Source organism: Nicotiana tomentosiformis, chromosome 7 (assembly GCF_000390325.3).
Source record: "Nicotiana tomentosiformis chromosome 7, ASM39032v3, whole genome shotgun sequence".
Taxonomy (NCBI): Eukaryota; Viridiplantae; Streptophyta; class Magnoliopsida; order Solanales; family Solanaceae; genus Nicotiana; species Nicotiana tomentosiformis.
Genome location: NC_090818.1, coordinates 12,284,547 through 12,296,947, shown reverse-complemented (window position 1 = coordinate 12,296,947; position 12,401 = coordinate 12,284,547). Strand labels below are relative to the sequence as shown.

At 36.8% G+C, this 12,401-nt stretch overlaps 1 protein-coding gene across 2 annotated transcripts in view; it reads left to right on the top strand.

Annotated features, from left to right (window-relative positions):
- Positions 1-3,739, top strand: part of LOC104096445 (ribonuclease 3-like protein 3) — a 30,114-nt gene extending 26,375 nt beyond the window's left edge. For both annotated transcript variants that reach the window (XR_011409515.1, XR_011409514.1), the window contains one exon: positions 3,434-3,739. The gene's annotated coding sequence lies outside the window, so the exon portion shown is untranslated. The remainder of the gene's footprint in view (positions 1-3,433) is intronic.
- Positions 3,740-12,401: the final 8,662 nt, after the last annotated feature.

Genomic DNA, 12,401 nt, shown 5'->3' with positions numbered 1-12,401 from the left:
TTCTCTAATTGGGTCGAGGCTGGCGTTTGTGATTGCTATTTGGTATTCCGATCCTCCTTCGAATCCGATCCTTTTGTTGATGATAATGATGATATCGGAATTACTTCATATACGGCAAACATTTCTTTTGCGGTCAGTTGCTCCCCGCAGAGCGTTTTGATTCCCTCCGATGTTGGGAACTTCAAAACCTGGTGGAGGGTCTAGGGTACGACCTTCATATTGTGGATCCGCGGCCTTCCGAATAGGGCGTTGTATCTCATATCGCCTTCGATCACGTGGAACTTCATTTCTTGGATGGTTTCGGCCACGTTAACTGGCAGGATTATTTCGCCCTTAGTAGTTTCACATGCCATATTGAATCCGTTTAGTACCAAGGTTGCGGGCACGACCTGGTCCTATAGGCCTAATTGCTCTACGACCCTCGATCGAATGATGTTGGCCGAACTACCTGGATCAACTAACACATGTTTAACTTGAGTTCTATTCATAAGTACAGATATTACCAGTGCATTGTTATGTGGTTGCATGATTCTTTCCGCATCTTCGTTATTAAAGGACAAGGTTCCTTCAGGGATGTAATCCTGAGTCCGGGATCGCTTTTCTCATACAATCGACATCTTAGTGCGTTTAAGCACCGGACCCTCGGAGGTATCGATCCCACCCATGATCATGTGGATGATGTGTCGTGGCTCTTCTTTTTCGTTTTTTCTACCGAAATCCCTATTTTTGAAATGATTTTTGGCTCTATCACTTAAAAATTCTCGAAGATGACCTTTATTGAATAACCGGACTACCTCCTCTCTTAGTTGCCTGCAATCTTCCGTTCTGTGGACATGAGTGCCATGATATTCCCATATTTGATTGGGGTTCCTCTGGGCAGGATCAGTCTGCATAGGTCGAGGCCATTTAGTATCTTTGATGCGTCCGATAGCCGACACGATAGCGGATGCATCGTTGCTAAAGTTATACTCGGATAACCGAGGTGCTTCCTTGGGTCCGGTATGCCTGTCAAACCCATTTCTGTTTATCAGCCCCTGAGACCCTTGGCCTCGATCATTTCTTTTTTCACCTCGTATGGGGTTGTGTGAAGGTTCGCTACCCCTACGATCTCCGTTATACGGCCATTATCGATCCTTGTTTGACCTTGGTTCTTGGTAGATATCCCTTTTAATATCGGAACCAGAATCCAGCTGATCATCTTCGACTCTTATTTTGGATTGATACCGATTGTGCACATCGGCCCAAGTAATAGCTGGGTACTCGATCAGGTTATGCTTCAGCTGCCGTGAAGCCATCGAGCTTCGTTCGTTTAGACCTTGAGTGAAAGCTTGAACAACCCAATCGTATGTGACTGGTGGTAGATCCAATTATTCCATTTGGAAACGAGATACGAATTCTCTTAGCATTTCGTTATCCTTTTGTCTTACCTTGAATAGGTCCGACTTCCTGGTCTCGACCTTTATAGCCCCAGCATGTGCTTTTACGAAACAATCTGCAAGTATAGCAAAAGAATCGATAGAGTTAGACGGTAAATTATGATACCATATCATTGCTCCCTTTGACAGGGTTTCACCGAATTATTTCAATAATACAGATTCGATCTCATCGTCCTCTAGATCGTTCCCTTTGATGGCACACGTGTAAGAGGTGACATGTTCATTGGGATCAGTCGTTCCATTATATTTAGGAATCTCAGGCATGAGAAACTTCTTTGGGATCGGTTTAGGAGCCGGGTTGTTACACCCCATGTTTTCATATATGGAAGTACGCCATAAGTAAATTGATATAAGCTCGAAAATGAGATATTACATTCCGCATTTTTGTACGTTAAAGTTTCGTCTTTAGTTAATCGACGTAGACTCGGGGATGGTATTATCTCGAGGTTATACGCGTCTATGCTATTTATAATGAGCGATAAGTAAGTTTCGTGAAGAATAAAGGGTAAAAGAATCAAAGAAAATGAGTTCGTTGAAGGTTGTCGATTTGGGATAAAATACGGTCCTAGCTACAATACCCGGCATTTATGGACTAATGCCATACAAGGTACCCCATGACCACGATAGTAGGATACGTAAAGTGTATTATAAGTGAGTAGTATTTTAAGTAATTTGAGATAATTCTTGATTATGTGGATAATTGGGTAATTATAAATTTTTAGTGGGAGATTAACTAAATAATTAAGCTAATTAAGTTAATTAAGTAATTAAAGTTATGGATAACTTTAAAGGACCTAAACATGGCAGCAAATTCCCTAGAAAATAATGACTCTTAGTTCATTAAGGTTACGTGGCATAGTTAGGAAGCCTTTAGGCAACACTTAGCCACAAAGTGGGCCCCATAAGTTTACAAATTTAAGAGACTATCTTACCTTGTCAAGATGGGATACAAGATTGCTAAGTTACGGATGAGGGCTCAAATTTTGTGTTTAAAACTTCTTAATATGTCAAGAACAAAGACACCTCTTTTTTTATAATTTAAATACAAAGACTTGTAAGTAAGGTGGTAAGTACAAAACCTTTCATTTATGTTATTTGAATACAAAAGGCTTCATATCAAAACTTAGCAACACTTCACTTCATAACAGAACGTTACCAATTCTTACAATTCAAGTTCCTACAAAGATATTAACAACGAGATTTCTTCAACCAAATCCAACGAAGAATTATTAGAAGCTTAACAACGTAAAACTTTTACGGTTCTAAAAGAGTACGGTGCAACCTTTTCCAAGAATATCATACGGATTTCCTACTCCAAGTATGTTAAGGCTATCCCTTATTTCTTTTGGCATGATCTATACGACACAAAAGAAACGAGAATATACACAATTTTCACAAATGACTCCATTCATAGAAATACTAGAGATGTCTATATTCTTGATTCCCAATGTGAATTATTATTATATCTTCTGTTCATGGGTCTCAGAAAAATATGTATTTGATAAAGTTTATCCGAAAGGCATATTGATTTTTATGGTATTGCGAGAAAATCTTATTAACGTATTTCTTATACATTTCATGCATTTATACATGTACATTGACCCATGACCAGATGGCGTTATATACGCGTATATATGTATATTATATTTAAATGGGATATGGCAAAACGGATACGGCGTTATATACGCACCACTACCTGATCAGCTGGTATACGTTGATGATTTTGCCCACAGTGGCCAAGATGATATGATGGGATGCCCTCAGAGGCCTGCTGATGTTATGAAATATGTACCTATGCACGACATGACATACATATGCATATGCATGTCACTATGAGTATTTCATGATTTACAGAGTTATCTAGACTTATAGGTTGAGTCATTTACTATATATTTCTTTCAGGTCTGTTATGTACTTATTTATGTGTCTTACATACTCGGTACATTATTCGTACTGACGTCCCTTTTGCTTGGGGACGCTGCGTTTCATGCCTGCAGGTCCTGATAGACAGGTCGAGAGTCCTCCAAGTAGGCTATTAATTCAGCGGAAGGTGTTAGTGCGCTCCATTTGCTCCGGAGTTTCTTATGTAGTCAGTATGATTAGGGCATGTACTGATTAGTATGGTGGAGCTCTGTCCCGATCTTTATGATATTTATGTACTCTTAGAGGCTTATAGACATATGTCGTGTACGTGAAAGATTGTACGGCCTATGTTTTGAGTTTATAAATGATCATGTTGGCCTATTAGGCTCGTATGTCACATGTATATGATGATGTAATAAGAAATATACGTTACGTTGGTACTCGGTTGAGTAAGGTACCGGGTGCCCGTCGCGGCCCATCGGTTTGGGTCGTGACAAAAGTGGTATCAGAGCAGTTCTGTCCTAGGGAGTCTACAAGCCGTGTCTAATAGAGTTTTGTTTATGGATGTGTTGTGCACACACTTATAAGCAGGAGGCTACAGGGCATTTAGGATTGTCACTCTTTCTTCCTACTCTAGATCGTGTGGTAGAGCTCAGTTGTAAGAACTCAATTTCCTAAACTCTATTTTACTTATAGTACAATGATACGTACATCTAGAAAGACGGTTGATATGAGATATAGCTGTGGAAGATTTGAGTCAGAGGAACTCAATTTTTGCATCATGCTTATGATGGATAAATATGAGGTATTAAGCAAATCATGTGTATACTAAGATGTGTATGCTTCTTGATAAGGATCCCTAAGGCAAGAATGTCTATCCACTCTTACGGTAAAAAGGAATATGGAGGGAGACACAAGTTTCAGCAAGTAAAAGGAGCAAGGTGAAGAAGGATACGAGGCGCCTAGTTAATGAAGGTTAACAGTATTTATAATTCAGGCAGAGGAATATAAGCCTTTTAAGTTACCTTCAACAGTAACAGAGGCACGTACAATTGGCTACATTGATTTTAGTTATGCCCTATGGGAGCTAACAGATATGGTTTAAGAGAAGGACGGGATATCAGGATCCGGCTGGGGTTTGAGTGACCCAAAATGGTGGATGGATTGTTTGCATTAGTTGACATTTCCAAAGGATATTGCAAATGTGCTAATAGATCTCCTTGTGAGACACCTAGATGGCGCACTTTAAAATAGTACAGCTAGATATGAGTACTACAAAGATAGGCACTGGAAGCCTTAAAGGGATAAATATTACCTTAGTATGGCTCTCGTCCCTAGTAGAGAAAGAATGTTAGACAACCCGAAGAGCCAGTAGATGGAACAAGGGGAGCTAAAGGCAAAAGAATGTCCTATTGAAATTTTCAAAATAAGTGTTAGACAAAAATGTTAGCGGGAAATGAGAAGAGAGTTAATGAAGCGTTATGAGTAAGATGTGATGCGTAGATTAAAAAATGATAGTATTACAGAGTCTATAGTCAAGTGAAGGGAAAGACGAGAGGCGACAGGCCTTGAGATAACAAAAGAGTATAGGTCATAAAGTCATATCCTCACTTCGAAAAATAAGTTCATGACTCTGACGCAACTACCGGAAGGAAAAGTTAGACCCCAGAATAATAGAAATCAGTATGGGCTGGTGAACAAGATAAACTAAACATGAATTAGGGACTGCGTGACTTGATAATAGTCAGCATCATGAAAATTTTAGATTTGCGTTACGGCGATAATAGAATGGACAACAGAAAATGATTCATGAAAAATTCAGAGAATGGTCATTCATGAAGACGCTTCCCTAAAAGCAAGCAATATGAACAAAGTTAAACTTAAGGGATTATATGTGCCAGTTGCACTAAGTGTCACCATTGCGAGTAAGGGAATTTGTTATCCTTGGTACAAGAGGATTGCCACAAGGCGAGTAAGGGACATTGATGTTGTTAAACGATGCCAAGGATGAAGAGGTAAAACATCTATAGGTAGATCCTCGTGGCTTCAGTTCTTAGTACTCCCCTAAATGAGGGAATATGGAGTGATGTGGCATTAGGTCTGAATTAAGTGGTTCTAGTGACTATGGAATGGTAAAGAATGAATGCGATAAAAATGAAAAAGGAATGAGATGGCACTTATCCAAATCCTACAGATATGTTATGATTCCAGAACATTATGCAAACACGACGTCAAGTAAAGGAAGTAAGGGTCCCGGCCCAAGACCTTATTGATAAATAAGGAGCCAGTGTGAGACGTAAGTTAAGGCAAAGGAAATAACCCAATAAAGATTACGAGGAATATTGAGATGAGAATGGGCCAACGAGTAGTTAGTAATTGATCAGGAAGAGCCTAGTTACGGCTAGACAGGAGGTTACAGATGAATCAGCAGATCGTGCAAGATTAGCATAGTAAAACCCAATACAGTGAATTCAGCCTCGCAGTAATGTCATTGTAATACTTGAGATATATTCAGATAGGAGTCGGGGTAGTTAAAGGTACCGTATGAATATTACGGGAATAAAAGAGAGTGCCCCTGGGAAGATACGTTACGTTGGTACTCGGTTGAGTAAGGTGCCGGGTGCCTGTCGCGGCCCATCGGTTTGGGTCGTGACACGCGCTCAGGGGGAAAGGCTTTTGTATGATTTTTTTGGAATCTAAGCCCTTCAATATTGGTGGTGCCCCCGGGATCTGATTAACCCTGAGTTGTATGTTTTCACTTTTTTGTCGTTTGCCTCGATCCTCCTTTCTCCCGACTCTATTCATTTTGTCAGTTCTTCGAGCATCTTAACAATTTCGGAATTAGTCCCCGATTCTTGCTCATTTGACCTTACTATAGCTGGCCCCGTTTTGTGGGTGACTTCTAGGGTGGACTGGGCTCGAGTCTGGTCGGTGCCTGGGTTTGGATCTACAACTAGGCTATTGCTACTTGTTGAGCTTGCACCATCTCGAAGATCATACGCAAGCTGATTCCGTTTTCCTCAGCGTTTTGGGTATTTCGAGCTGCAGACCGAGTTCCACCATGAATGTTATTTTCAGGGTCGGAATGTTGGTTCGCCTCAATGGACGCATGCGCATTGACGTCTATTGGCTCTTCGACCTGAGCTCCAACGGGATCGACGAGTGGCCTTCCACCCTCGGGGGTTAAGTTGTTGTTTTCATCTTGAAGGCCAGCTTCTTTGTCGATAGGTAGGGCCATTAATTGAGAATTCGTCGTTTTCAACCTGAAATCAAATATACTTCCAAGAGCAAGTGTAAAATGGTATGTTTTATAGAGATTCGTATCAAACAACCACGGTTATCCTTAGTCCCATGGTGGGCGCCAAACTGTTTACCCGAAAAATGGATAGAGTTGAATTTATACGTAGTTCTAAGGATACGTGGTATAACTTAGCATAAATCGGAAAGTAAATAGAAATATATTGAGTATTGACTGTATAAAGAATGAAATACAAACGAAATTGAATAAAAAACTAGTTTATGAAGCAAGATGATTCAATGTATAAAGCTCATAAGAGGATAATCTCTATATGGATATCAGTATGTTTTTCTCCGTGAATAATATGAGAGTGTATTAATGTCTTAATACTTTTTTCTTACAGAAATAGTAGTTATCCCCCTTATAGTGGAGGAATCCTACTTTAGATATATTTAAAAATACATAGTGGGAATGCCATGATAGATTAGTTTTTCCCTAATTTCCGCCGAGATTCTCTCCCTCAGTGCGGTTGTAATGGCTCTTGTCTCTTGGCTCGATCTTGGTCGGATTCGGTATTGGTAGATTTCTAGATTTAGAGCTCGATATTAACTCGAGCTCAATATTGACTCGGAGCTCGGTATCGAATCGGGCTCGATATAGGTTGGTCTTTGGCTCTTAAGCTCGACCACACCGCTTCATTTCATAGTTTGATTTGGACTCGGGCTCGGTAATAACTTCGAGCTCAGTAATCTGGCTTCGGACCTCATATCCGATATTATGAAGATGACCTTCGGTCCATTATGTTCCAATCTTGACTAATCATATGAAGGTTAAAATCGATTTTGACCGTATACAAATAGTTTTTTAACAAACGTGTAAAAGAGAAACACAACAATAATGTGAGAAAATGCCGCAATTAAGAGCTCATAAGACATAGAAGACATGCTTTTGCTTCAAGTGCATTACTTGGCTTTGACTTTATACGCTCTGCCTAAAGTCATTTGATTTTTGTATTTTAGCTTCAAAAACTATGACCATCTTTGTCTATCCTCTCTGTTTAGCTATTTTTCCTCAAATGGACCAGCACTCTAGTCCTTTGTCTAGTCAGGCAATTCTTTCTCCACTTTATTTCCTTTTTCTTTTGAAGAATTGACTTAAACAGGTAGTCACTCAATAACATACGTATACGTATAACTATATATAATTAATATTTAATTTATATATATCAGCTAAAATATAATCGCTATTTATATAAAGATTCATCTTCTTTTATGGCTTTTACGGGGTAAATTTGGATGTGTTTGTTACTATGATTATTTTTCAAAATTATTAAATATATTACTTTGACTAGTTTCTAGTTTTATCAATTTAATACTTCATATGATAAGGAATTATCGACTCACGTACCCCAATTAGCTAGAAGGCAATTAGCATGCTACAGTCGGTAGCAAAATTAAGCATTTAAAGAAACATATCTATGCATGCTAATTGTGTTTGGAAAGCAAGAAACTAAGCAGCATTCCTTAATAAAGAAAAGATTGGGTGTGTTTGGTACCAAGGAAATCATCTTTCAGAAAATAAGTAATTTTTTCTATAATCAAACACTAAAAGATATTTTTTCTAAAAATATATTTTCCTTTAAATGGAAAAAGGAAAACGACTTTTTTCTCTTGTATTTTTCTTAGTTGATCCATTTGGAATAATTTTAAATTTTTGGAGTGTTGGATGGTGAGACAAAGTTTCTTCTTGAAAATATTTTTCAACATTTTCCGAAGAATATATTTTCTTCGTATCAAACCTTAAATAACAGTATGTATGTAGATATATATGTGTGTGTATATATATATATTAAAAGCACGCAAACTCTTAGTGAAATATCGTTCATCTTTTTTACCCTTTTAAAATAGAGTTTTAAACTATAGTTCACATTGGACAATAGTCATTTGATTATTTTCCTAATATTAAGAAATAGTCATTTAATTAATTTCTTACTACTAATTTAGGAGTAGTTAATTAATTCTATACTATTTAGAAATAGTTATTTAATTAATTTCTACTACTTAAAAATAATATTTAATTATTTCCCTATATTTATAACACTTTCCTTATATTTAAAACTTTAAAATTAACTAAATTGTTGGTTATTAAATCATTTCCATTTAAACTAGATATGTAGTCTTAATATTTAAATATTTAAAATTAATATGGTATGGATAATTAATATGTTTTTGTTTTCGATGAGGACAACTCGCCAAAAGTTTTTTCTTTCCATAAATGTGTTTTTCCAACTACATTAGAGATTCTTATTTGTTTTTCCATAAACTGGAGATACATATGCTCGAGTTGCGTCGAATTATTCGGATTTAACGGGTGTGGATTTGTTAAAGAGGTTTAATAGCCATCCTGAGAATAATATTCCAGATGATGCGACCTTAAACGTGGTTGTGAATTGCTCTCGTAGGAATAAAGATGTTTCTAAAGATTTTGGGTTGTTTGTGATATATCCTTTGCGGCCTGACGATAACTTGATTGCCGTGGCTTCCACGGCCAATGTCCGTGCTGATTTAATCGAGAGTTATAATCCAGGAGCTAATTTCAGGAATTGTGTTTATACGTGGAAGATGTTAGTATTGATAAAAAGTACTATAAATCAACATAGCTAATAATTCAAAATACTTAAAAAGAGATCGAGAAAATCATAATTAAAAAAAATATAGTTTAGCTCCTCAAATTGTAATATTTCACATAAAGGGGACGGGGGCTCAAGGGAGATATGATAATTACAAGAAACATTAAATTCTAAACTTTAACAATTAAAATGAAAGTATTTGATACAGCACATTTTTTTCCCTTTACATTTACCCTTTTAAATTAAACAGATAAATGCCATTTATTGTAGAATGACGAGGGGAAGAGAAAACGTGAGTTTAGGTAGGAGTTGAATTATCCCATTTTATAAGCAAGTGAAATTTGCAAAGCATTATCCGTCTTAAGGGAAAAAAGGAAAAGTTGTTATTTTAAAGGTTTAATTTTTATTTATTAACTACTTCAAGGATTAATTAACGAAAATATTTCAAGTGACTCACTATCTTTTTTTCTGCCCAAATAAATGATATGAACATGACTTAAGGAAGCAAATGACTCGAGTTTTGATATAGTATGGCTAAGCCGGTAAGCTTATATGAAAAGAACATATCAACCTCATACTTTTAAGATGTATCGACTTATTAAAGACTAGCATGAACTATGAAATTAATGAAGATTGAGATGCATATCTACTCTAGTATGATTTTTGTGTATATAAAATTTCCACACAATCAAATTACTTAAATCAAAAATCATTTTAGCTCAAATCAAATAACCAGACATTAACAAAAAACTAAGCTATCGTTTGGTCATAGATTTCTAAATTTATTTTAAAAAATCTGATTTGGGTTAAGTTTGGTTTGAAGATGAAATTCTGTTTGGACATCATTTTTTAAAACATATTTCACTTTTTTTTTTTGTTGAAAAAACATGAAACGTGACTTGTTATACCCCGTGTGTCCCAAGGTGACATAATGAATATGAGACTTGTTAATCATGATTTAAATAATTTTAAAGTCATAATATGGTTATATATGATGTTTGGATAGAAAATATGAAGTTTGAAAAAAAATCGGATTAAAGTTGCGAAAACATCGACTAAGGATTTGCCCTGTAACAGAGCTTTTTGAGAAATATATTTAGTGTAATATATGAGGTATTTTTGGGACATATTATATATAAAATTAAAGGTCTTGGAATTTAGTTTCCAACTCACTTAACCGTTCGTTCATACGACACCCGGATAAAAAGTTATAAGCGTTGGAAGAAGGGCCAATCATAGGGTGCCAAGTAGCATTTTTTTTTACTTTTAAAAAATGGGATATTTACATCCCATCTCGTCTCTTTCTCTATTTTTCCAGAGAGCTCTCCCAAATAACACCCCTAACTTTACTCTTAAGCTCTCTACAAGATCTTCAAACAATATGATCATCCCGGGCACGGAATCAAGAAGCGATAATATTAAAACGATCCCCACGACGTAAGTATCGCTATATCGCCTCTCTTTTTCTTTGTAGTTTGAGTTTTGGAAGGTACTTCATAGTTAAGAAAATGTGTACTTTCTGTATTTAGGTGTTTAAATATCAAGGAATGTTGATAAATTTATTTTCTAATAGTTAGAACTCACGAGACGGTGATCGAAAGCCGTGAGTTCGAGTTATTTGACTTGTAGTGGACTGTTTTATGGGCTGTTTCGTGTTGCCTTTGGGATGTATATTTTTCTGCTGTTTAATGGAGTTTTGGAGGATAAATGGTGTGGAGAAACACCACATAATGATAAAATGGTGGGCTGGCCATTCGTCGTTACATTTTTTAGGTTGTTTGACACTACTTTGGTTGTCGTTTTATATATGAATTGATTAGGGTGTGTGGGTTATTTTGTGGTATATTGTGATGGAAATAAGGTTGGAAAATGATGCTTACATATTGTTATTGTTGTGTTCTTGTTGTTGTTGGTATAGGGTATTGGAGGAGGGCCTAGTTACTGGGGAGATGCTGGCCCAATTTACGTAAACGAGCTACTAGTTTAAGTTGCGGACATAGCCTTTACTCAACACTGATTTTGAATCTCCTTATGATATTGTAGATTGAATTGAGTTATTTGAAGAATTTCTTGGAAGGTATTAAAGACTCAACGGAGTTAAGGTATGTTAAGGCAATCCCTTCTTTCCTTTTGGCATGATCCGTACGATACAAACGAAACGAGCAAATACGCAACTTTTATAATTGACTCTATTCATAGAAATACTAGGGATGTCTATATTCTTGATTCTCCGTGTGAATTATTATTATATCCTCTGTTCATGGGTCTCGGAAAAATACGTATTTGATAAAGTTTGTCCGAAAGGCATATTGATTTTATGATATTCGAGAAATCTTATTAACATATTTCTTATGCATTTCATACATTTATACATGTACATTTACCCATGACCAGAAGGCGATATATACGTGTATATTATATGTATATGGGATATTGGAAGAGGTTATGGCGTTATATACGCACCACCACCTGATCAGTTGGTATACGTTGATGATTTTGCCCACAGTGGCTGAGATGATATGATGGGATGCCCTCAGAGGCTTGATGATGTTATGTACGTATATACCTATGCATGGTATGATATTTATACGCACATGTATGGCATTATAATATTAAATGATTCACAGATCTATTCAGACTTACATGTCGAGTCTTTTACTCCATGTTTCTCTCATATCTATGATTTACTGATTTTTATTCCTTACATACTCGGTACATTATTTGTACTGACGTCTCTTTTGCCTGGGGACGCTGCGTTTCATGCCCGCAGGTCCCGATAGACAGGTTGAGAATTCTTCTAATAGGCTATCAGCTCAACAGAAGGTGTTTGTGCACTCCAGTTGTTCCGAAGTTTCTTATTTGGTCAGTATGATTTGAATATGTATTGTTTGGTATGGCGGGGCTCTGTCCCGACCTTTATGATATTTATGTACTCTTAGAGGCTTGTAGACAGATGTCATGTATACGGATACTGGATTGGCCTTATAGTCCAGTACATCATATATATAAATCGGTAAATCAAGTTGGGTCACCCTATATTGAGTATTTCCTCATGTATTATTCTACTTATCTCACAACAACCTCTCTTGTTCAATTACCTATGATAGTATAATACGAAAGATATGTTACGTTGGTACTCGGTTGAGTAAGGTACCGGGTGTCCGTCGCGGCCCATCGATTTGGGTCGTGATAAAAGTGGTATCAGAGCAGTTCTGTCCTATGGAGTCTACAAGCC